General features: G+C 46.6%; 1 non-coding gene and 1 pseudogene across 2 annotated transcripts; one reads left to right on the top strand and one right to left on the bottom strand.

The window, feature by feature from the left end:
* Positions 1–1,786: 1,786 nt before the first annotated feature.
* trnan-guu (transfer RNA asparagine (anticodon GUU)) lies at positions 1,787–1,867 on the bottom strand. The gene has a single exon. It is a non-coding gene; the product is annotated as a tRNA-Asn (tRNA).
* A 14,166-nt stretch (positions 1,868–16,033) lies between these two features.
* LOC144697633 (sesquipedalian-1-like) lies at positions 16,034–22,093 on the top strand (annotated as a pseudogene). The gene is made up of 4 exons (XR_013580410.1): positions 16,034–16,090; positions 16,779–16,900; positions 17,812–17,958; positions 21,287–22,093. The product of XR_013580410.1 is annotated as a sesquipedalian-1-like (transcript).
* The last annotated feature ends 298 nt before the right edge of the window (positions 22,094–22,391 follow it).

Here is a 22,391-nt window from a genome sequence, read left to right as displayed (position 1 = left end):
ACATTGACACACACACAGAGGAACACACACAGGCATATACACCGAGAGTGACAGGGGACAAGGAGTTGTGTCTAAGGAGACACAAACACCCAGAAAGCAAGTTTTGCTTCATTTCCACTGCAGGTTTCGTGAATATTTTCGGGAATGAACAGAAATAGGAAAAAACCCCCGTGTTTTGATGGATTTTATTCCATTTAACCGATAATTAACTCTGTAGACACACAGTTAAATCCAGGAATAACAAGAAGCGGGAAATCACATCGTTTTAAAAACTCGGCCACGACGACTGGCCCTATGGACAGGTTAGCATCGTTGGTATAATACTATAGATGGCTGGAGCAAAGTAGGAGGACATTCGGCCCATCAGCGAATTCAAAAACACCGCGTTTTCTTCACAGCCATTTATATTTTTATTGTCTCTCCTCGTTCTTCCTGTTAAAGTGAAACACCGCACACACCTGCTTTAACTGTGGGCTGGCACTTTGTCGACCAATAGGGCAATTTTAGCAGCAGTGGGATGAGAAACCACGCTTCAATAAAGAATGAAACCTTAAACCATCAACAATCACGACAGCTGCACTACCGAGCTCAGGATACTACTGCTCATCGCCTTGGCTGGTATTGATACTGAAATAGAACAGAAGCAAAGCATTAACAATACGTCATAAGGCCCCACAAGCCTCCTCCGTCACTTAATAAGATTATGGCAGATCCCCAACCTCAACACCAATTTCCCACCCGATCCCGATCGCCCTTCATTCCCTTAGAGTCCAAAAATCAGGAGAATTTTTGGACTTTTTTTCTTCCATTGATCTGAGAGTTCTGTGGACACCTGGTTGAAATCAGCAATAATGAGAGGCACAAATGGTAAGACTGGAACTTTCCTGGGGAAACCCCAGTGGATTTTAAAAGCATCGTTTTCACCACTCAGACACGATAATTGACCAAGGATCCAATGCTTTCCACTCAATCATCAATGACACCACTCACTGCTTCGGCTTCTCAGCTGCACCTCCTTCCAAATAGTGTGATCCATTTTACTCAGGATTTGTTTCTGGATTTAATATTTACCTGCTTTGTGACCTCATTTTGAAAACAGATTCGCTTCAATGTCCAACACAAATTGAATTGCAAACCTGACGGACAAACAATGGAAAACAAGTCACTCGGTAACACAAATCCCATGGTGCTCATTTTCAGATTCACAACAAGCAGCTTTTCAATAAAATAAAGGAATTTTACAGTGATAAGTTTAGAAAGTTTGTGTGACTTTTATTTGTGACTCACTCACTCGGGTATTCTGTAAATGCTGCTCGGAGGTTTAGTGACCGGGATATAATCTACCTGTGTTTTCCTGAGCCTCTGCTCGGTGTATTGGGAGGTTGGGACCGCGTTGGAGTGTCTTGTGTCCCAGGGATGGGCAGTAACCCGCTGATTGAAGCTGCAGTCGCCGCTTTCTGCTGGCAGCGGGTGATTGGAGAGAGCGGGGCCGGAATATTGCTGCTTTTCTGCTTTTCCCTGTCTCACTCACTGTGGAGCTGAGGAAGAGAGAATCATTGATGGGTTTGTTTGAATCCAATAACTTCATAAATTTCCAATGGGTTAGATGTCGGCACATGGTAGGTCTAATTGTTTTCTCATTATATTTGAAATGAAAATTCGAAGAAAACCCGTTTGCCTGGGAGCTCACTGGATAACAGTGGAGCCGCCAACATTTCGGGGGCCCTGACATTCAGCTCAAGTACCCAATGACAACCGGGAACTGAGTAACAATGAACACTTAATAGGTGAGACCACCCTGGGTGGGCTCGAACCACCAACCGTTCGGTTAACAGCCGAACGCGCTGACCAATTGCGCCACAGAGACCGAGACCGAGCGGGTTAAAGCTTCAGATTGCTGCTACAGGAATGACAATTGTTCTCTATCAGTTTTACATTTCCAAAATAAAGGGTGAGACATTCATTGTGGATACATGGAAACAGTCTGATCCCACCCACTGCTGACACATCCCTGTCACTGGGAACCAGCTCTCCTACAACCGGTGTCGCCTCCCTTCAAGCCTTTCGCTGTCCTGTCTGTTACCAAGTATTCTGATTGTCCCATAGCCGATATTAGGTTTGAATTTCTCATGTGCAGAAACGAGAATCCTCGGCCCCAGCTATGCCTGTCTCTTTTTGGGGTATGTGGAACATTCCTTGTTCCAGTCCTACTCCAGCCCCCTCCCACAACTCTTTCTCCGGTACATCGATGATTACTTCGGTGCTGCTTCATGCTCTCGTCGGGACCTGGAAAAATTTATTAATTTTGCTTCCAATCTCCACCCCTCCATCATTTTCACATGGTCCATCTCTGACACTTCTCTTCCCTTCCTTGACCTCTCTGTCTCAATTTCTGATGATAGACTGTCCACCAATATCCATTACAAGCCTACCGACTCCCACAGCTACCTCGACTACAGCTCCTCACACCCCGCTTCCTGTAAGGACTCCATCCCATTCTCTCAGTTCCTTCGCCCCCGTCGCATCTGTTCTGATGACGCTACCTTCAAAAACAGCTCCTCTGACATGTCCTCCTTCTTCCTTAACCGAGGTTTACAACCCACGGTCGTTGACAGGGCCCTCAACCGTGTCCGGCCCATATCCCGCACATCCTCCCTCACGCCTTCTCCTCCTTCCCAGAAACATGATAGGGTCCCCCTTGTCCTCACTTATCACCCCACCAGCCTCCGCATTCAAAGGATCATCCTCTGCCATTTCCGCCAACTCCAGCATGATGCCACCACCAAGCACATCTTCCCTTCACCCCCCCTGACGGCATTCCGTAGGGATCGTTCCCTCCGGGACACCCTGGTCCACTCCTCCATCACCCCCTACTCCTCAACCCCCACCTATGGCACCTCCCCATGCCCACGCAGAAGATGCAACACCTGCCCCTTCACTTCCTCTCTCCTCACCGTCCAAGGGCCCAAACACTCCTTTCAAGTGAAGCAGCATTTCACTTGCATTTCCCCTAACTTAGTCTACTGCATTCGTTGCTCCCAATGCGGTTTCATCTACATTGGAGAGACCAAACGCAAACTGGGCGACCGCTTTGCAGAACACCTGCGGTCTGTCCGCAAGAAAGACCCAAACCTCCCTGTTGCTTGCCATTTTAACACTCCACCCTGTTCTCTTGCCCACATGTCTGTCCTTGGCTTGCTGCATTGTTCCAGTGAAGCCCAACGCAAACTGGAGGAACAGCACCTCATCTTCCGACAAGGCACTTTACAGCCTTCCGGGCTGAATATTGAATTCAACAACTTTAGATCTTAAACTCCCCCTCCCCCCATCCCCACTCCGTTTCTCCCACCTCCCTTTTTTTTCAATAATTTATATAGATTCTTCTTTTCCCACCTATTTCCATTATTTTTAAATCTAAAACTAAAACTTTGTTAGTCTTTCCACCCCACCCCCACTAGAGCTGTACCTTGAGTATCCTGTCTTCCATTCTTAATTAGCACTCTTCTTAGACAATATCACCACCTTCAACACCTCTTTGATCCTTTTGTCTGTGACATCTTTTGATTATCTGCTCCTATCACTGCTTGCTTATCTCCACAATCACCACACCCTCAACTTCTCTCTCCCCCCGCCCCCCCACCTTAGACCAGCTTATATTTCACCCCTCTCCTAACTATATTCAGTTCTGCCGAAGGGTCATGAAGACTCGAAACGTTAACTGATTTCTTCTCCACCGATGCTGCCAGACCTGCTGAGTTTTTCCAGGTAATTCTGTTATTGTTTGGATTTCCAGCATCCGCAGTAGCTTTTAGCTTTTTGTTTTAATCCTTTCAATGTCTCAGATCACTGATAACATCAGAGTCAATGTTCCAGCGTCTGAGAGAAGGGAAAGGTGCCTTGACTGTCTCTGGTCACTCGGACAGTTCACCCTTCATTCTCCTCGGATTCCGGTTCCCAAAGAATTTCTAAAGATTCACACAGCTGGAGACTGAATTTTCTGCTTTGGTTCCTTCTCCATTTTCCCACCTGCCAACTGACAATATTTTCCAAAATCTCGTCTCAATCCTCCGGCTTCCAGGGATGAGGAAATTCAGTTTTGTGGAGAGATTATAGAGACCGGGATTGTTCTTTTTCGAGCAAAGAAGGTTAAACGGAGATTTCATGGAGCTGTTCAAAATGATGGGGGGTGGGGGCGATGGGGACGGGGCGGTTTGATAGAGCAGATATGGAGAGACTGTTTCCACTGACAAGGGTCACGAACCAGAGGATTGGGGTTTAAGATAGTTAAAGAAAGACAGACTTGCATTGAAATCGCGCTTTTCCCGTCCAGTGGGCGTCTCAAAGCGCTTTCCAGCCAATGAAGGGCTTTTTGAAGTGTGGTCATTGTTGTGATGCAGGAAACACGGCAGCCAATCACCGCTCAGCAAACTCCCCCCCCCCCCTCCCACAACAAACAGCAACGTCATAAGGAGCGGACAACCTGTTTCAGGTTTGGATCTGTGCTTCAGGCAGTGGCTTTAAAATCCATTAGCGTCTCACTGCTCAGGTTCAACTCACGCTGATACGCCTATCACCTTTCATGACTTTCTCCATGTCCCTGCTGAATTGATTCTGGGTTAAGTGGATTAAAAACTTTCCACCTCTGGATCCAAATCATGTGCAAAATGACAAGAACACTTTGCACTGATTTTACTCAGTCCCATGACATCAAAGGGAAGAAGGTGAATTTTGCTGGAATGGGTTGTGAGATGATCGAATGACTTTGAAGGCAGCAGCAGTGCGGATGGAAATGAAACAATTATAGAAAGTTACAGCACTGAAAGAGGCCATTCGGCCAGGCGTGCTTCTTTGAAAGAGCAGCTGTGATTGGTTGATCAGGAGTGATATTTGTCCCAGTTTGAAAAGCAGGAAGAAAAATCTGTCCCATTCCCATCCACATTTTGCACCATAATCCCTTTAGTCAGTTTCTCTCTCATGCCTTGTAAGCTATCTCAGTCCTTACCCTCCCCTCCCTCCGCCTCTGGATTTGTTTTCCACCTGTTACATCTCTGACTTTTCAAACTCTGATGAAAGATCATCCAGCTGGAGGATTTACTCTGTTTCTCACTCCACAGACGCTGCCAGACCTGGTTTCATTTAGTAAGGAATTCATGTTCATTGTGATAGTTCACACAGTGGGAAGGAAAAGGTTTTCCCTGGCTGGGAATTGAACCTAGGCTGCAGCGATGAAAGCACCAAATTTTAAGCACAAAACTCTCTGACTTCCAGTGAAGCCGAGGACCGAGGACCAGCAACAGTGATATTAACAAAGCGGGATGGAGAAAGACTCAGTTTGAGCAGCGACACTGCTGGAGGAATGGAGAGCTGGGGATCACCCATAAAAGCAGCAAGGTTTAGAAAAAAAAACAGTAATGTCCAGCATAGGGCTTGAACCTACATCCCTCAGATTAAAAATCTCAGGCTCTACAAACTGAGTTAACAATGCATAAAATGAAAAAAAAAAATGTTTTTTCACCTGGAGCCTCAGGTTGTTATGAACTTCAAAGTGTAGAAGGTAATCGACCTACAAAAACCCCAATGTTGGAATGCATTCCTCTCAATCATCAATGACATCATTCACATCTTCCACTTCTTAGCTGCACCTCCTTCTAAACATTACAAATTCCTCCTGCATTTTTCTACCCAAAATTTTTCTCTGTAACATTTTAACATGAAGGTGCAGAATTAATGTGAATAAAGCTTGTGATGGTAAAAATGTGTTCACCCCCTCGGGAACTGAACCACATTGACACACACAGAGGAACACAGACAGACACATACACTAAGGGACAGAGGCCGAAGGAGAGAAAACAAGGATGGCACCATCTTAGCCAGTTATTGTTCCATTTCAGACTGCAAATTTAGAGAATGTTTGCAGATACACAGAAATTAGAAACACAGGGCTGCTGGGGTGTTCTTGATTTTATTTAACCGATAATTAATTCTGCAGAAAGCTTGTTGTAATCAGGAATGATGAGAAGGGGAATTGGTAGAACTCAAACCAAAGCCCCAATGGATTTCAAACACATCACCTCAACCACTTAGCCAGGACTGCCCACTAATAAACTCATGTTGTTTGTATAAATAATAGAATAGATACAGGGAGTTTCAGAGGGAAAAGGCCTTCCAATCCGTGCCATTGCCCCACCTTTTCCCAGTCACCCTGGGATATACACGGCCTCTCCTCAATCTTCCGTCCGGAATACAACATTGCACAGCTAAGCTGCCCCTTCGCCGCATGGAGAATTTTTTGGAAGCGCCTTAAACAACAAATCACTCGAAGGTTTGGCAGCGGTGGGAGCTGAGCCCTCATCGCCATAGTGGTTGGGGCCGGAACCAACAACTGAGCTCACTCGGCCTCACTACCATATTCACATTAGACACAGCCATTGTCTTGATTGGCATTGGCACTGAATTAGCAAATTAAAAAACTATGATCAGGAATGGGCAGAAACCTGATTGGAGGGAATCAAACCTGGAGTTCCGGGAAAGATGGACATGGATTTGGGGGATTACAAAACGTTTAAGGATCTTTGAAAGGAAAGTGAAGCACGAGATGGGGCGGCAGCATACAAAGATGGAGGAGTGAAGGGTTTGTTTTTATTTAAGGTCAGCGGTAATGATGGAAGATTTAAAGGGGAGCGGGAAAGATAGAACCATTGACAATGACGGCAAACATGGGGAAGTTGGGTGGTCAGTGGTTTAGTGAGAATAGGGTCGATGGAGCAGAAGGCACTGAGAGGGCATGAGGGGAGATGGGGGAAACAAAAGAAAGATGTGGGTTCAGGGCTTGGGAAGAACTTTAGAGACAGTTTGTCCCAGTGGGCTAGTGGAAGGGAGGGAAGCAGCAGAGGCAGCTGATCGGATTGTCTCAATCTTAGTGACAAAGAAGCTCCATGAGCTCCTCACACTTGTTGTTGGAGGTGAGGATGGAGGAGACAGGGGAGAAGGAGAGCACTTCCAAAGGAACTAAATTGTGTTAAAGATCTTAAAAAGGCTCGACACTCTGTTTACCTAACACAAAGCTGATTTATTTGAATTTTATCCAAAATATATAACTGGGCTGGAGTTTATTAACATCAGCAGAAACAGACCCCAATGAACATTGTTCAGGCATGAATGTCATTAGTAAGAAAATCTAATCCCTGCAGTTATTTGTGAGCTCGCTGGTGTGTCAGCAGGTGGGATAACCGAGTGAATCTCTTCCCACAGTCGGAGCAGTTGAAAGGCCTCTCCCCAGTGTGAATTCGCTGGTGCATAAGCAGTGTAGATGACTGAATGAATCCCTTCTCACACACAGTGCAGGTAAATGGCCTCTCCCCAGTGTGAATGCACTGATGTTTCATTAGGGTGGATGAATCAGCAAATCGCTTTTTACATACGGAGTAGGTGAATGGCCTCTCCCCAGGTGAACTCACTGGTGTGTCTGCAGGGTGGATAACTGAGTGAAACCCTTCCCACACTCGGAGCAGGTGAATGGCCTCTCTCCAGTGTGAATGTGTCGATGAATTTCCAGCTGGGATGGTCTATTGAATCCTTGCCCACAGTTCCCACATTTCCACAGTTTGTCCCCAGTGTGAACTCGCTTGTGCTTCAGTAGAGTGGATTCATCAGCAAATCCCTTTTCACACACAGTGCAGGTAAACAGCCTCTCCCCAGTGTGAACCTGCTAGTGTGTCAACAGGCTGGATAAGTGAGTGAATCCCTTCCCACACTCAGAGCAGGTGAATGGCCGCTCCCCAGTGTGAAGTCGTTGGTGCGTCTGCAGCGTGGATAACTGAGTGAATCCCTTCCCACACTCAGAGCAGGTGAACGGCCTCTCTCCAGTGTGAATTCGCTTGTGTTTCAGTAGAGTGGAAGAATCAGAAAATCCCTTTTTACACACAGAATATGTGAATGACCTCTCTCCAGTGTGAATGCGCTGATGAATTTCCAGCTGGGATGGGTAACTGAACCCCTTCCCTCAATCCCCACATTTCCACGGTTTCTCTCCAGTGTGACTGCACCAGTGTTTTGACAGACCAGATGATTGGCTGAAGCCTCGTTCACACACAGAACACATTACGGTTTCTCCCCACTGTGAACGGTGCTTTTTCCTCCCATGTTCAAAATCCAATGATATTCAGGTTACGATAAATTAGGTGACACTGTCAGATCCTGAACTGATGTTTAGTTTCAGTTTCACGACTGCAAATCCTCCCTTTCTAATCCCCCGTGAAATTGATTTAAAACAGAAAAAATGAAGTGAGATGAACTCACAAAAACAGAAATACAGGTTGTGAAATTGAGCTGAATGAATCCGGGACCTTGTGGGGCCGGCATTAGGAAAAAGTGACCATGAAAACTGCTGGATTGTCAAAAAAAAACCCCAACCGGTTCACTAATGTCCTTCAGGGAAGGGAACCTGCCACCCGGTCTGGGCGACACAAGACTCTGGCCTTTATGAGATGAGAGACCGAGAGAGAGAGGGAGATGGGAGAGGCAGGGGTGAAGGAGGGGTATGTTATACATCTACAACTTGACCAGAACTTTGATAGAATCTCCAAAATCCTCAACCTCCACCACCTAGAAGGACCAGGGTAGCAGGTGTATGTGAACACCATCACCTCCAAGTTCCCCTCCAACTCACACACCGTCCTGAATTGTCTGACATCCAGTCCTGGATGAGCAGCAATTTCCTTTAGTTAACTATTGGGAAGGCTGAAGCCATTGCCTTCAATCCCCGCTACAAACTCCATGGCCTAAACACCGACTCCAGCCCGCTCCCTGACAATTGTCTGAGGCTGAAGCAGACTGTCAACAACCATGGTGAAACATTTCATCCCAAGCTGAGCTTCCAACCACATATCCACATCATCACCAAGACCGCCTATTTCCACCTCAGCAATAAAAACAGAAAATGTCAGAAATACTCTGGAAAGATACAAATGTGATAGTGTGGGGTCAGTGGAAGGGCGATTTGGTGGTGGGAGAACAAAAGGGAAGGCCTGTGCTCGAGTGGATTCACCTCAGTAACATCGCCCGACTTTGCCTCTGCCTCAGCTCAACCATTTCTGAAACTCTCATCCATTCCTTTGTTCCTCTAGACTTGAATGTGCTGACACTTAACTATCGGGCCTCTTGCATTCCATAAACCTGGGATCATCCAAAACTTCACTGTCTGTATCGCAGACTAATGAGAACAGCCGAATTCCAGTTCTTTAAAACAAAGACCCAAAGTGCTGCTGCAGGACTGCATTGTAATCAAGGCTATTGAGTAGTGTATACTGCAGTGTTTCAATAGTGCAGTGGTTATCACATTCGCCTTACACACGAAAAGCCCCCGGTCCAAAACCGAACAGAAACATTATCATAACGTTGTCAAGATGTTGAATTATTCCTGTTTGCTGCTGATCATTAACTGAACGCAGTATCTTACAGCCAATTTATATTCTTTCTTCACCATTTCACAGAATAAGCACTCAGCAAAGTTAGCGCACTTTCCAACTGGCAGCGGGTGATTGGAGAGTGCGGGGCCGGGATATTTCTGCATTTCCACTTTTCCCTGTCTCACTCGCTGTGGGGCTGAGGAAGAGAGAATAATTGATGTGTTTATTTGAATACAATAACTTAATCGATTTGGAATGTGTAACATGCAGGTACATGGTTGGTCAGTTGTTAAATTATATTTGAAATTGATCTACAGAAAAAAAAATACTGTTGGAATTCGCTGGGTAACAGGAGAGGTTGCAATTTTTTTCTTTCATTTGGCGCTTAAGGACCCAATGACAGCGGGGACTGAGTGACAATGAATGTTTTTGTTTTATATGTACGTGTCATTTTGTAGGAGAAACGTGCCTCTGGTGAAAGAGGTCAGAATTGAAAATAAAGACACAGGTAGCTTAGATACACCAGGTTGTAACATTTTGGAGTATCTCCCCTGAAGGTCTAGTGGTCAGGATTCGCCGTGGTCCGGGTTCGATTCCTGGTCAGGGAATGCTGATTTATTCACCTCGTGCGAATTGCTAAAATTCAGCTGATTAAAATCTTAAAACACATAAAAGCGCTGCCAGAATCAGTGGAGTCAAACCTAAACTTTTGCATCTGAGACGGAAATGTCACCCGTGCAACAGGTCGAGAAAAAATACAGAGGTGGAGATAGGGAATGAGAGAAGGGCTGTGATAAGTTGCAAAGAACTGACAATAGAGATGTTGGTGCAAGGCAAAATATAGTGGTAAGGGAGGAGCTTTTACTGTTTACACCGATACAAATATCTCCCAGATCTGGTTCCAACTCTCGTGTTAAAGGAGAAGAATACTCCTCGCTGAATCTTCCACTTCTTAGCTGCACCTCCTTCCAATCATTGCAAACTCCTCCTGCATCATCCATCCTGATATTTTTCACTCTAACATTTTAATATGAAGCTGCACAACTAATGTGAATAAAGTTTGTGAGGATCCTTCGGGGAACTGAACCACATTGACACACATAGAGGAACACGCACAGACATACACACCGAGAGTGACAGAGGCCGAAGGAGAGACAAACACCCAGAAAACAATGGTATCACCAACTTGGCTAATTATTGTTCCATTTCAGACTGAAAATTTAGTGAATGTTTGCAAATGAACGGAAATAAGAAACGTGGAAATAGTTGGATGGTTTTTATTTTAATTAACTGGTAATTAATTCCGAAGGCAGTTTGCTAAAGTCAGGAGTTGATCCGGGCTGTGTCACAGGAAGAGAGGAATGACGATCAGGAGGAGGCCATTCAGCCCTTTGACCCTGCTCCGCCATTCAGTAAGATCATGGCGGATCTGATTGTGGTCTCGAGGCCATTTTGCTGTTTTCTTCTCAATATATGGAAAATATTGTCAGTTGGCAGGTGGGAATATGGACTGGGAATCAAAAGAGAAAACTCAGTCTCCAGCTTTGTTAATCTTCAGAAATTCTTTGGGAACCAGAGTCAGAGGAGAATGAAAGCTGAACAGTCCGACTGACCAGAGACAGTTAAGACGCTGGAACATTGACTCTGATGTTATCAGTGAAATTAACTGATCTGAGGCATTGAAAGGATTTTCGTTACTGCACATCAGGAATTCAAACCAAATATCGGCTTCGGGACAATCAGAATACTTGGTAACAGACAAGACAACGAAAGGCCCTCAGGGAGATGGCACCGGTTGTAGGAGAGCTGGTTCCCGGTGACATGGATGTGTCTGCAGTGGGTGGGATCAGACTGTTTCCATGTATCCATAATGAATGCCACACTCTTAATTTTGGAAGAGTAAAACTGATAGAGACCAATGGTCATTCCGGTCTCAGCAATCTGAAGCTTTAATTTGCTGACACCCTGGTTTAGGATACCTTGCAGGCTGATTTCCTGTCAGTCTCTGTGGCGCAATTGGTCAGCGCGCTCGGCTGTTAACTGAAAGGTTGGTGGTTAGAGACCATCCAGGGACGAAACTTTCACTGTTTTCTCCCCATCAGTTGTCATTGCCACACAATTCCGGGTTGTCATTGGCTACCTGAGCTGCAAGAAAATATCCCACAAACGTTGCAAACTCTCCCCCTACTTAGTGAGTTCCCACAGCAATATTTTTGTTATGAATGTTCATTCCAAACACAATAAAAAACAATGGACGACTATGTAATTACATTTAATTCATTAGAAACCTGGGAAGTTATTGGATTGAAACAAACCCATCAATTATTCTCTCTTCGACAGCTCCACAGTGAGTCAGACAGAGAAAAGCAGAAAAACAGCAATATTCCGGCCCCGCACTCTCCAATCACCCGCTGCCAGCAGAAAGATACACTCACTTTGCTGAATGTTTATTTTGTGAAATGGTGAAGAGGAAATGTAATGTGGCTGTGAGATATTACTTTCACTGAACACACAACTACAAACGCGAAAGATGCAAAAAGTGCCAGCTCACTGTCAAAAAAGATGCCTGCCAAGTTAAATGTTAATAGAAAGAATGAGGCGAGACATAAACTGCAGTGGAGAAAATGTGGGCTTATAAAATTAGCTGAATTCCTTTGCCATCAGCCGGCATGGACACGATGGGCCGAATGTCATCCTCCTCTGCAGTAAACATTTATGATTTTATACCATCGACAATAACCTGTGCACAGGGCCAGTTGTTGTGGCAGATTGGTTTTCTTGATGGAGTCCAAATCCATTGGGGTTCCCCGCTTCTCATTATTGCTGGATTTAACTCTGTCTACAGAGTTAATTATCGGTTAAATTGAATAAAATCTGTCCAAACACTCGGGAGTTTTCTTATTTCTGTTCATTCACGAAAACACACGAAACTTGCAGTTGGAACTGGAACAAAACTTGGTGTCACGCTTGCTTTCTGGGTGTTTGTCTCTCCTGAGAGACAAACCCTTTGTCACTCTCGGTGTATCTGCCTGTGTGTGTGTGTTCCTCTGTGTGTGTCAATGTAGCTCAGTTCCCCGAGGGGTGAATACATTTTTACCAACACAAACTTTATTCACATTAGTTGTTCAGCTTCAAGTTAAAATGTTAGAGAAAAAAATATCAGGATGAAAGTTGCAAGGGAGAGTTTGAAATGTTTGGAAGGAGGTGCAGCTGAGATGTGGAAGATGTGAACGATGTTATTGATGATTGAGAGGAATGCATTGCAACCTTGGGGCTTTTGTAGGTCGATTACCTTCCACACTTTGAAATTCAGAACAAGCTGAGGCTCCAGGTGGAAAACAACGTTTGTCTTCATATGTGTCAGGATATGAAGGTTTATTTCTCACATCCCCGATTAGCTCTGTCGATAGATCATGAGACACTTAATTTCAGTGTCGTAGATTTCGAGCCCCGCGCTGCATCACTTAAAATCTTGCTGCTTTAAAACGAACAAAAAAAATCATTCTGTGGAACTTGCATCGAGGCTTAAAGGGTTTTCACAAAACGAAATTAAACATTTATTAATAAAAGAAATAATTTAAAGCACATACATAGGTCTACAAATTACTAACATAATAGCTCCTAGCTCCCCTAATTAATCTAGCTCCCAGTTATACCTTCATTAACACTTAAACACATAGCTTTTTAAAGACCCAGGCAAACTGTGCCCTGAACAGTCGAATACAAAGTGAGTTCCTTCACTTCAGTTTGTGCAGACAGCAAATTGAGGCTTAGAGCCTGGAGGCTTTTCACGCTTGTTAGATCTTAGAATGCCTTCCCTTACACACCGCTTTCTCTCCTTTATACATATTTTCCCCTTTGAATGCAAATTCCCATTGTTTCACTATGTCTTGGGGATTACCTCTCTAATAATCAAAATGTATCGTAGTGCTAACTTTACCAGTAATCCATGGGGAAAAAAAACACACTGTTTCTTAACTTCTGCTGGCTAGGTGACATCTTTCACTCCCTCTTTTGAATTCAAGCTACTCCAGTTTATTTTAAAATGCAAATGTTCCCTTTACAACTCACATTCTGCAACTTCACCCATGTTCACCGATTTAGCATTTCAAACCCAGCTTCTCTTCTTACATCAAGGACTTCCATCCAGCTGCCTCCAATTCAATTAAGTCCAACACACACGGACAGACACGCATAGAAAGACTCAGACCCCACTCTTAATCTACTTTAAAATCAATTCAAAATAACGTTACAAAAAAGTTATATCTTTCTGAAAACATCCTCAGTTCAGCGTGGTTACGTTCAATTTTGACAAGCTGGTTATATTGGGCGGAATTTTACGTCCCCGTCTCAGCGGGGCGGGGTCGAAAACTACGGCGAGCCCGTCAAAAGCCCATTGACTTCGGTGGGATGGTCAATCCAGGCGACGGAGGGCAGTGGACAGGCCGACTTCAGAATGGATAAGTTCAGGGTGCGCAGGTACAATTCAGTAAGACTGTATTCATTATAGCCAGGGCGAGGTCAGATTAGTTCAGTTATATTCAATATATACATTGGGCTGGTAATTTCAACGAGAAAAGATCGTCTTCAGCAAAAGTTATTTCAGCTTGGAATAGGGAATTTCAGCAGGGTTATACCTGCTGTGGACAGCTACAGTTAAGTAAATGTAATTTCAGTTTTGACAGCCGCAGTTGAACGTACACACTTAAATTCACTGTGCATTGGTTCAGTTCAGCAGTGCTACCTTCTGTGCTGACAGGCCCAACGCTGACTGGTTATATGTGCAGTATACACAGTCTTAGTTCTGCACTTTTACATTCGGAGCTGACAAGAGCTTAATCAGCACGATTGCCTTGGTTGTGAACAGGAGCAGTTCAACAGGGTCACTGCCAGTTTGGGCTGGCCCTACTTATCAAGATAACATTTAGCATTACATCAATAAAGAAGCAAAGAAACAGACAGACAGATATAGAGATAGACAATAGAGATAAATAGTAGATTGGTAGGTTGATAAATCACTATAGACACTATAAGACTATTAATTTCAGTGCCTGTTTAAGCCAGGTATGTAGGTAGTACTTCCCAATGATTGTAGGTTCGTATCAAACAGCCTGTTCCTTCGGATTGTTGCAGCAGGCAAAGTACTGACTATACCCAGCTAGCCCGAGCTTGCAAAACACAGAACATCCTGTCCAACATTATATGTGATTCCGCGATTGAACAGCACTTGCTAACCAATCCTGATTGTGCTAAGAATTGCACTGAAAACCAATTTAAGATTGTCAGTCGGGTTCACAGTCTGGCTCAGTGACGAATGTTTGAATTCACATATATTCACACACAGGCCCTGTCCTTTGCAGACTGAAGTAGCATGTGTACGAATAACGCCATTTCCAAACAATCAATAAGCTTGGGGGACCGCGATTCCCAGGTTCATTCCCCAATCCGATGCCTTAACAATCAGAGTCGACCTGCCTGGTTTGAATGTGAAACAAGAAGCTTGGCAGTTAACAGTTAACTTTTCTCTGCTGTATCACCCATGGCAACTGCTCTAGCAATCAGAGCATACTTCCTAACCAATCAGCAATCTCTTCTCATGCAAGTTAACTTGTAAGTGTATTTACTGCTGGTTTAACTGGTGCAGCACCCTCGCCTTTGAATCAGAGGGTTGTGGGTTCATGTCCCACTCCAGGAAACCAAGAACTGTGATTGTACTCGAAAGAGTTGCAATCTGTGACTGTTGATAACTCGAAAGAATTTTTAACTGGTGCAGTCATCCTGAGGAGGGCAAGACGGACAACTTCGAAAGCAAGCCTCTTATTCAGCAACACTTGTATTTAATTTTCATTCTCGAACAGTGACTGAAAACAATTGATAAAACTCTCAGGTTTATTTTTGGATCGTTATCTTACAATAAGTATGCAAACGCTCTGAAACTTTGCTTTCATGAGGAGACTAAGGTGAACTGCCCTGACTGTAAGTTTAAAATTAGAAAGAGTAGATGTAAAGATATTATTCCTATTGTTGGTCAAGTAAACTGTTCAAAACGAAGGCCTAAATCATTATACAGCCACTTTCAAGTCCTATAGAGTATTCAGGAGAAACAGATAGTCAGAGACTGATAACAGTGTGAAACGTGTTGCCACAAGATGTAATTGAGACGAATAGAAGGGGGTGTCCTTAAAGGGAGTATAAATAGTTACTTGAGCGAGAAAGGAATAGAGGATCTGTTGAAACAGTGAGATGAAGTAAAGTCGAAGAGCTTTATGGGAATCATAAACAGCAGCTTAGAGCTGTTTACCCAATTGGCCTATTTCACTGTTTTAAATCGTATGTAAGACTGTGTCATACCGCTTCTTCTTATCAAATTCCACCTTGCTTTCCATTTTTTTGTCTGGCCAAGCGCAACTTACGGAGGGCGCTTGAAAAAGCGCCCCGAGTTTCCCGGGCTTCATGAATTTACCTGTTCCTCCTGCGTGATTGGAGAATGTATTGGGCAACAACCATTCCGCCCGCCAGAGGCGCACCAACCTGTTTATGAACTGTAATAACAATCCGGCGCCGGCAGGTGCCAGCAAAGTGAGGCTTACTTTCACCAGGCAAATGTTGGGCCATTTCTCCAACCAGTGATCTCAAGCGGGGCGAACGTAAATAATTGATGACTGCGGAATACAAGGAACACGGTAAAAATAAAATAATTTCTCGCACATGTCAGCGCGGTGAAAAATGGTCACAATTTTACAGTCGATAATTGTGAAATGTTGTTCTGTAATGCTTAACAACTTATCGCAGCATCGGTGAAGTTACAGTTTCTTGTTCACGGCAGGTGTTTCCGTGTTCTGGCCCGAGCTGGTCATGTGCACAATAATATGAAACATAACAAGAATGGTAATGACAATTTTAACTTTAACAATAATGATGATGATGATGGTAATCATAATATTAATTATATTGTCAATGAGAATGACCATGATAATAATGTTAATAATGGGAAATATAACAAGAATAATAATAACAATGATTATATTAATGATAAGGTAGCGATAAAGATAATAATAACTTTAATGATAATAATGATGATGATTTTCATTTTGTTAATAATAATTATTATAGACAATCTTATTGATAATCATAATGCTAACAATAATAAGATGATAATAATGACGATGATGATGATTCTCGCAATATCTCAGATGTTTCGGAGGTGTTTCTATCCCCTGCTGATTGGGTTGCATTGGATGTTATGATTAAACTCGAAACTTAGACAGGTCCATCTTTGTTCTTCGACGAATGTCAGTGCGACAGTATCAGTCAGAAAGAATGTGCTGGGCAAAACTATTACCTGATGCACTTTGTTCTCCCCCACCGCAGAGTAAACCCATGCCGAGCAAAGGCAGTGAACTAGACCGGGCAGCAATGATTTAGGAAATGAAATGTCAGATTGTGCGAGATGCAGTATTTTGGAATACATTGGAGACAGTGGAACGCTGCAGGTTCAGTATAATCCCACACATGTCTTTATTATATTATCAATTCACATCGTCCACTTCAGCAATTTGATGAAACAGTTTTGTTCTTTTCTGATCCACTGTTATAATGCACAATGTGGCCGTTAAATGTCTAGGATTGATATAGAATGATTAATCGCTTCCTTTCTGATACTGGGAGTTTTGAGAAATACAGAGAGGCTGCTCAGGAAATCTGCCTGCTACTGATAGTGGCGGTCAACGGTTTCCATGGTTACTCACTGTTCAGCAAAACAGGAAATTGACAGAGAAACCATTAATTGCCGCCGATATAAACACACTACAGTCGGAAAAAATGTTATTAATTATTCTCAACAATGATAAAATGCGTATCCATTGCACTGCTCTGCTACCTCCCATAGCCCTGTATCAATTCACAAACTAATCCCATTGTCCCGTGATCTCCCAATAGCTGTGTGTCAATTCATAAATTAATCTCAACGTCCGGTCCCTCACCATAGCCCAATAACATTCTTGAACAGAGAACTCTCTGTTCCTCTATATGACTCTGTGTCCTTCTGCATTACTCCATGTCCCTCTATCTCACTCTGTGCCACTCAATATAGCTCGGTGTCATTCGATATAACTCTGTGTCCCTCTATATTACTCCATATCCCTCTATCTCACTCTGTGCCACTCTATATTATCCTGTGTCCCTCTATATCACTCCATGTCCATCTATCTCACTCTGTTTCACTCTATATTACTCTGTATTAACCTGTGTCCCTCCGTATTACTCTGTGTCTCTCTATCTCACTCTTTGCCACTCTATATTACTCTGTGTCTCTCTATATCATTCTGTGTTCCTGTATTTAGCCTGTATCACTCTATTACTACTTTTTATTACTACGTCATTACAATGTGACGACTGGCTTTAGGACCTGGCGGCCACTGCTCCAACTTTGTTCCCAGAAACGGGGATGAAACTTCCGCGTCGGAGTGAATTCAGATTAAAGCCCGGGTGAGGAGCAAGTTCCGGGGTGAGGACATCGCGGTGAGACAGAGAGAGAAACCAGGGGAGACAGGTGAGAATATATATATATATCTATATATATATACACAGAGAGAGAGAGAGAGAGACAGCGAGAGAGAGAGAGAAAGAGAAAGGGAGAGAGACAGGGAGAGAAAGAGACAGAGAGAGTGAGAGAGAGACAAAGAGAATGGGAGAGACAACGAGAGAGAGAGGGAGAGAGACAGAGAGAGACAGGGAGAGAGACAGAGACAGAGAGGGAGAGAGAGAGGGAGAGATACAGAGAGAGAGAAAGGGAGAGAGAGAGAGAGAGAAAGGGAGAGAGGGAGAAAGGGAGAGACACAGCAAGATAGAAAGAGAGAGAGAGTGAAAGACAGGGAGAGAGTGAGAGAGAGAAAGTGAGAGAGAGAGGGAGAGAGAGAGACAGAGGGACAGAGAGAGACAGGGACAGAGAGAGAGAGACAGGGAGAGAGACAGAGAGGGAGATGGAGACAGAGACAGTGAGAGATGGTGGGTGGGTGGGTAGCCACAATCAAATTAATTCACTGTGATTAACTACCAATCTTACCTCCCCTCTCTCTCCCTTCCCCCTCTCTCCTTTCCCTCCCCCTCTCTTTCCTCCTCTCTCTTTCCCTCCCCTTCTCTCTCCCTCCGTCCCCCTCTGTCCCTCTGCTCCTCTGCCCCTGCCTCTCTCTCCATGTCTCTCCCTCTCTCTTCGCTTCTCTTTGTCTGCCTCGCTCTCTCTTTTTCTCTGTCTTTCTCTCTCTGACTCTCCCTCTTACCCCTGTTGCTCGCTCTCCATCTCTAACTGTCCACCTCTCTCTGTCTCTCCTTCTGTCCCTTCCTCCCGTCATCTCGCCCTCCCTTCCTCCCTCCATCTCTCCGTCTCTCTCTCTCTCCAACTCTCCTTCTCCATCTCTCTCTCTCTCCCTTTCCGTCTGTCTCTCTTTCCCTCTCTGACTCTCTCTCTCCACCACTCTCTGTCTCTGTCTCCCTCCGTCTCTCTCTGTACCTCCGTCTCTCCCTCTCTCCGTCTTGCTCTCCCTCTCTCCATGTCTCTCTCTTTCTCCCCATGTCTCTCTCTGTTTCTCTCTGGCTCTATCATCTCTTTGTGCATCTCACTCCCTCTGTCGCTCTCTCTCTCTCTCCCTCTCTCTCCCTGTCTCTCCCTCTCCCTGTCTCTCTCTCCCCCTCTCTCTCTCTCTCTCTCCCCCTGTCTCTCTGTGTCTCTCTCTCTCTCTGTCTCTCTATCTCTCTCTGTGTCTCTCTGTCTCCCTCTCTCTCTCTGTCTCCCTTTCTCTCTCTATCTCCCTCTCTCTCTCCCTATCTCTCTCTCTCTCCCTGTCTCTCTCTCTCCCTGTGTCTCTCGCTCCCTGTCTCTCCCTCTTTCCCTGTCTCTCTCTCTCTCTCCCTGTCTCCCTTTCTCTCTCCCTCTCTCTCTCTCTCTCTCTCCGTCTTTCTCTGACTCCCACTTCTCTCCCTGTCTCTCTCTGTCTCCCTGTATCTCTCTCTCCCTCCCTCTCTCTCTCTCTCTCTCCCTGTCTCTCTCTCTTTCCCTGTCATTCTCTCTCTCTCTCCCTGTCTCTCTCTCTCTCTCCCTGTCTCTCTCTCTCCCCGTCTCTCTTTCTCTGTCTCTCTCTCTCTGTTTTTCTCTCTCTGTCTCTCTCTCCCCCTGTCTCTCTCTCCCCCTGTCTCTCTCTCCCTCTGTCTCTCTCTCCCCCTATCTCTCTGTCTCCCTCTCTCTCCCTGTCTCTATCTCTCTCTCCCTCTCTCTGTCTCTATCTGTGTCTCTCTCTCGCTCTCCACCTCTCTCTGTCTCTCTCTCTCCCTCTGTCCCTTCCTCCCTCCATCTCTCCGTCTCTCTCTCTCTCTCTCTCTCCCCAACTCTCTCTCTCCATCTCTCTCGCTCTCCCTTTCTGACTGTCTCTCTTTCCCTCTCCGTTTCTCTCTCTCTCCACCACTCTCTGTCTCTGTCTCCCTCTGTCTCTCTCTGTACCTCCGTCTCTCCCTCTCTCCGTCTTTCTCTCCCTCTCTCCATGTCTCTCTCTCTCTCGCTTTCTCCCCATGTCTCTCTCTGTGTCTCTCTCTCTCTTTCTCTCTGGCTCTATCATCTCTTTGTGTCTCTCACTCCTTCTGTCTCTCTCTCCCTGTCTCTCTCTCTCCGTCTCTCTCTCTCCCTGTCTCTCTCTCTCCCCCCGTGTCTCTCTCTCTCCCTCCCTGTCTCTCTCTGTCTCCCTGTCTCTGTCTCCGTCTCCCTGTCTCTGTCTCCCTGTCTCTGTCTCCCTCTCTCCGTCTCCCTCTCTCTGTGTCTCTCTCTGTCTCTCTGTCTCTCTCTCCCTCTCTGTGTGTCTCTCTCTCTCTCTGTGTCTCTCTCTGTCTCCCTCTCTCTCTGTGTCTCCCTGTTTTCTCTCTCTCCCTCCCTCTCTCTCTGTCTCTCTTGCTCTCTCTCTCTCTCTCCCTCTCTCTCTGTCTCTCTTGCTCTCTCTCTCTCTGTTTTTCTCTCTCTGTCTCTCTCTCTCCCGGTCTCTCTCTCTCTCTCTCTCCCTGTCTCTATCTGTGTGTCTCTCTCTCTGTCTCCCTGTCTCTCTCTGTCTCTATCTGTGTGTCTCTCTCTCTGTCTCTCTCTCTCTCTGTCTCTATCTGTGTGTCTATCTCTCTGTCTCTCTCTCTCTCCCTGTCTCTATCTGTGTCTTTCTCTCTCTGTCTCTCTCTCTCACTCCCTGTCTCTGTGTCTCTCTCTCTCTGTCTCTCTCTGTCTCCCTACTCTCCCTGTCTCTATCTGTGTCTCTCTCTCTCTGTCTCTCTCTCTCTGTCTCTATCTGTGTGTATATCTCTGTCTCTCTCTCTCTCCCTGTCTCTATCTGTGTCTCTCACTCTCTCTCTCTCTCTCTCCCTGTCTCTGTGTGTGTCTCTCTCTCTCTCTCCCTGTCTCTGTGTGTCTCTCTCCTCTCTCTCTCCCTGTCTCTGTGTCTCTCTCTCTCTGTCTCTCTCTCTGTCTCCCTTACTCTCTCTGTCTCTATCTCTGTCTCTCTCTCCTGTCTCTCTCTGTCTCCCTGACTCTCTCTGTCTCTCTCTGTCTCTCTCCCTGTCTCTGTGTCTCTCTCTCTTTGTCTCTTTCTCTGTCTCCCTGACTCTCTCTGTCTCTACCTGTGTGTCTCTCTCTGTCTCTCTCCCTTTCCCTGTTTCTATCTGTGTCTCTCTCTCTCTGTCTCTCTCTCTCTGTCTCTGTGTCTCTCTCTCTCTGTCTCTATCTGTGTCTCTCTCTCTCTGTCTCTCTCTCTGTCTCCCTGACTCTCTCTGTCTCTATCTCTGTCTCTCTCTCCCTGTCTCTCTCTGTCTCCCTGACTCTCTGTCTCTCTCTCTCCACCCCGTTTATCCCCCAGGTCCCTCCCCGGAGAGCGGGAGACCGTACCCCCCAGCCGCCGCCGATGAAGCTGAACTCCCGGGCGGTGGCCGCCTATGCGCTGTGCCCGTGGCCCGCGGACCGCCAGGGCTTCCTGCTGATGAAGGGGCAGCTGAAGCCCTCGTACCAGCGCCGCTGGTTCGTGCTGCGGGGCAACCTGCTCTTCTACTTCGAGCGGCCGGGCGAGGCGGTGCCGCAGGGGCTGGTGCTGCTGGAGGGCTGCGGGGTGGAGCTGTGCCCACCGGTGGCCGGGGGAGGCGGGGGCTGGGCCTTCTCGCTGGGCGGCGGGCGGGCTGCGGGCGGGCGCCAGTACGAGCTGGTGGCTGAGGGGCCCGAGGAGCAGGAGGCCTGGGTCCGCGCCCTCTCCTGTGCCAGCCTGGCCTACCTGCGCGGCCTGGTGCGCGACCTGCAGGCCCAGTACGACGGGCTCCACAGGACCCCCGGGCGGGGCGACACCTTCACCATCACCGCCATCACCGCCGTCTCCCCAGCAACATCGCGGGAGGCCAAGGGCCGGTGCCTGGGGGCAGCGCCTCCCCCTGGCGGGTGGCCCTCCCGCCGCTGGCCCGGGCCCTGGTCCTCTGAGCGGGTGGCCCGAGACCACCGGCCCCAGCCCCAGCCCCAGGCCCCCAACCCCCCCGACGACTTCCTGAGTCTCCACTGGCGCTACGGAGCCGAGGTGGAGCAGGCGCGGAGGGAGTGGCAGCTGAGGAGGGCACAGGGGGTCTCGGACCAGCCTCCCGAGGAGACCCTGATCGATTGGAGCTGATAACCCCCAACCCGCCCCCCGCCCACCGCCCCTCTCCGGAATCCCCGATCCCCATACCTCTCCCGCTCCCGACCCCCATCCCTCCCCCGCTCCCGACCCCCATCCCTCTCCCCACTCCCGACCCCCACCCCTCTCCCCACTCCCGACCCCTATCCCTCTCCCGCTCCCGACCCCCATCCCTCTCCCCACTCCCGACCCCCACCCCTCTCCCCACTCCCGACACCCATCCCTCTCCCCACTCCCGACCTTCATCCCTCTCCCTACTCCCGACCCTCATCCCTCTCCCCACTCCCGACCCTCATCCCTCTCCCACTCC

The sequence above is a fragment of the Cetorhinus maximus genome, chromosome 23 (assembly GCF_964194155.1).
Source record: "Cetorhinus maximus chromosome 23, sCetMax3.hap1.1, whole genome shotgun sequence".
NCBI lineage: Eukaryota > Metazoa > Chordata > Chondrichthyes > Lamniformes > Cetorhinidae > Cetorhinus > Cetorhinus maximus.
The sequence above is the reverse complement of the archived record's forward strand: the minus strand, read 5'-3'. Positions and strand labels throughout refer to the sequence as shown.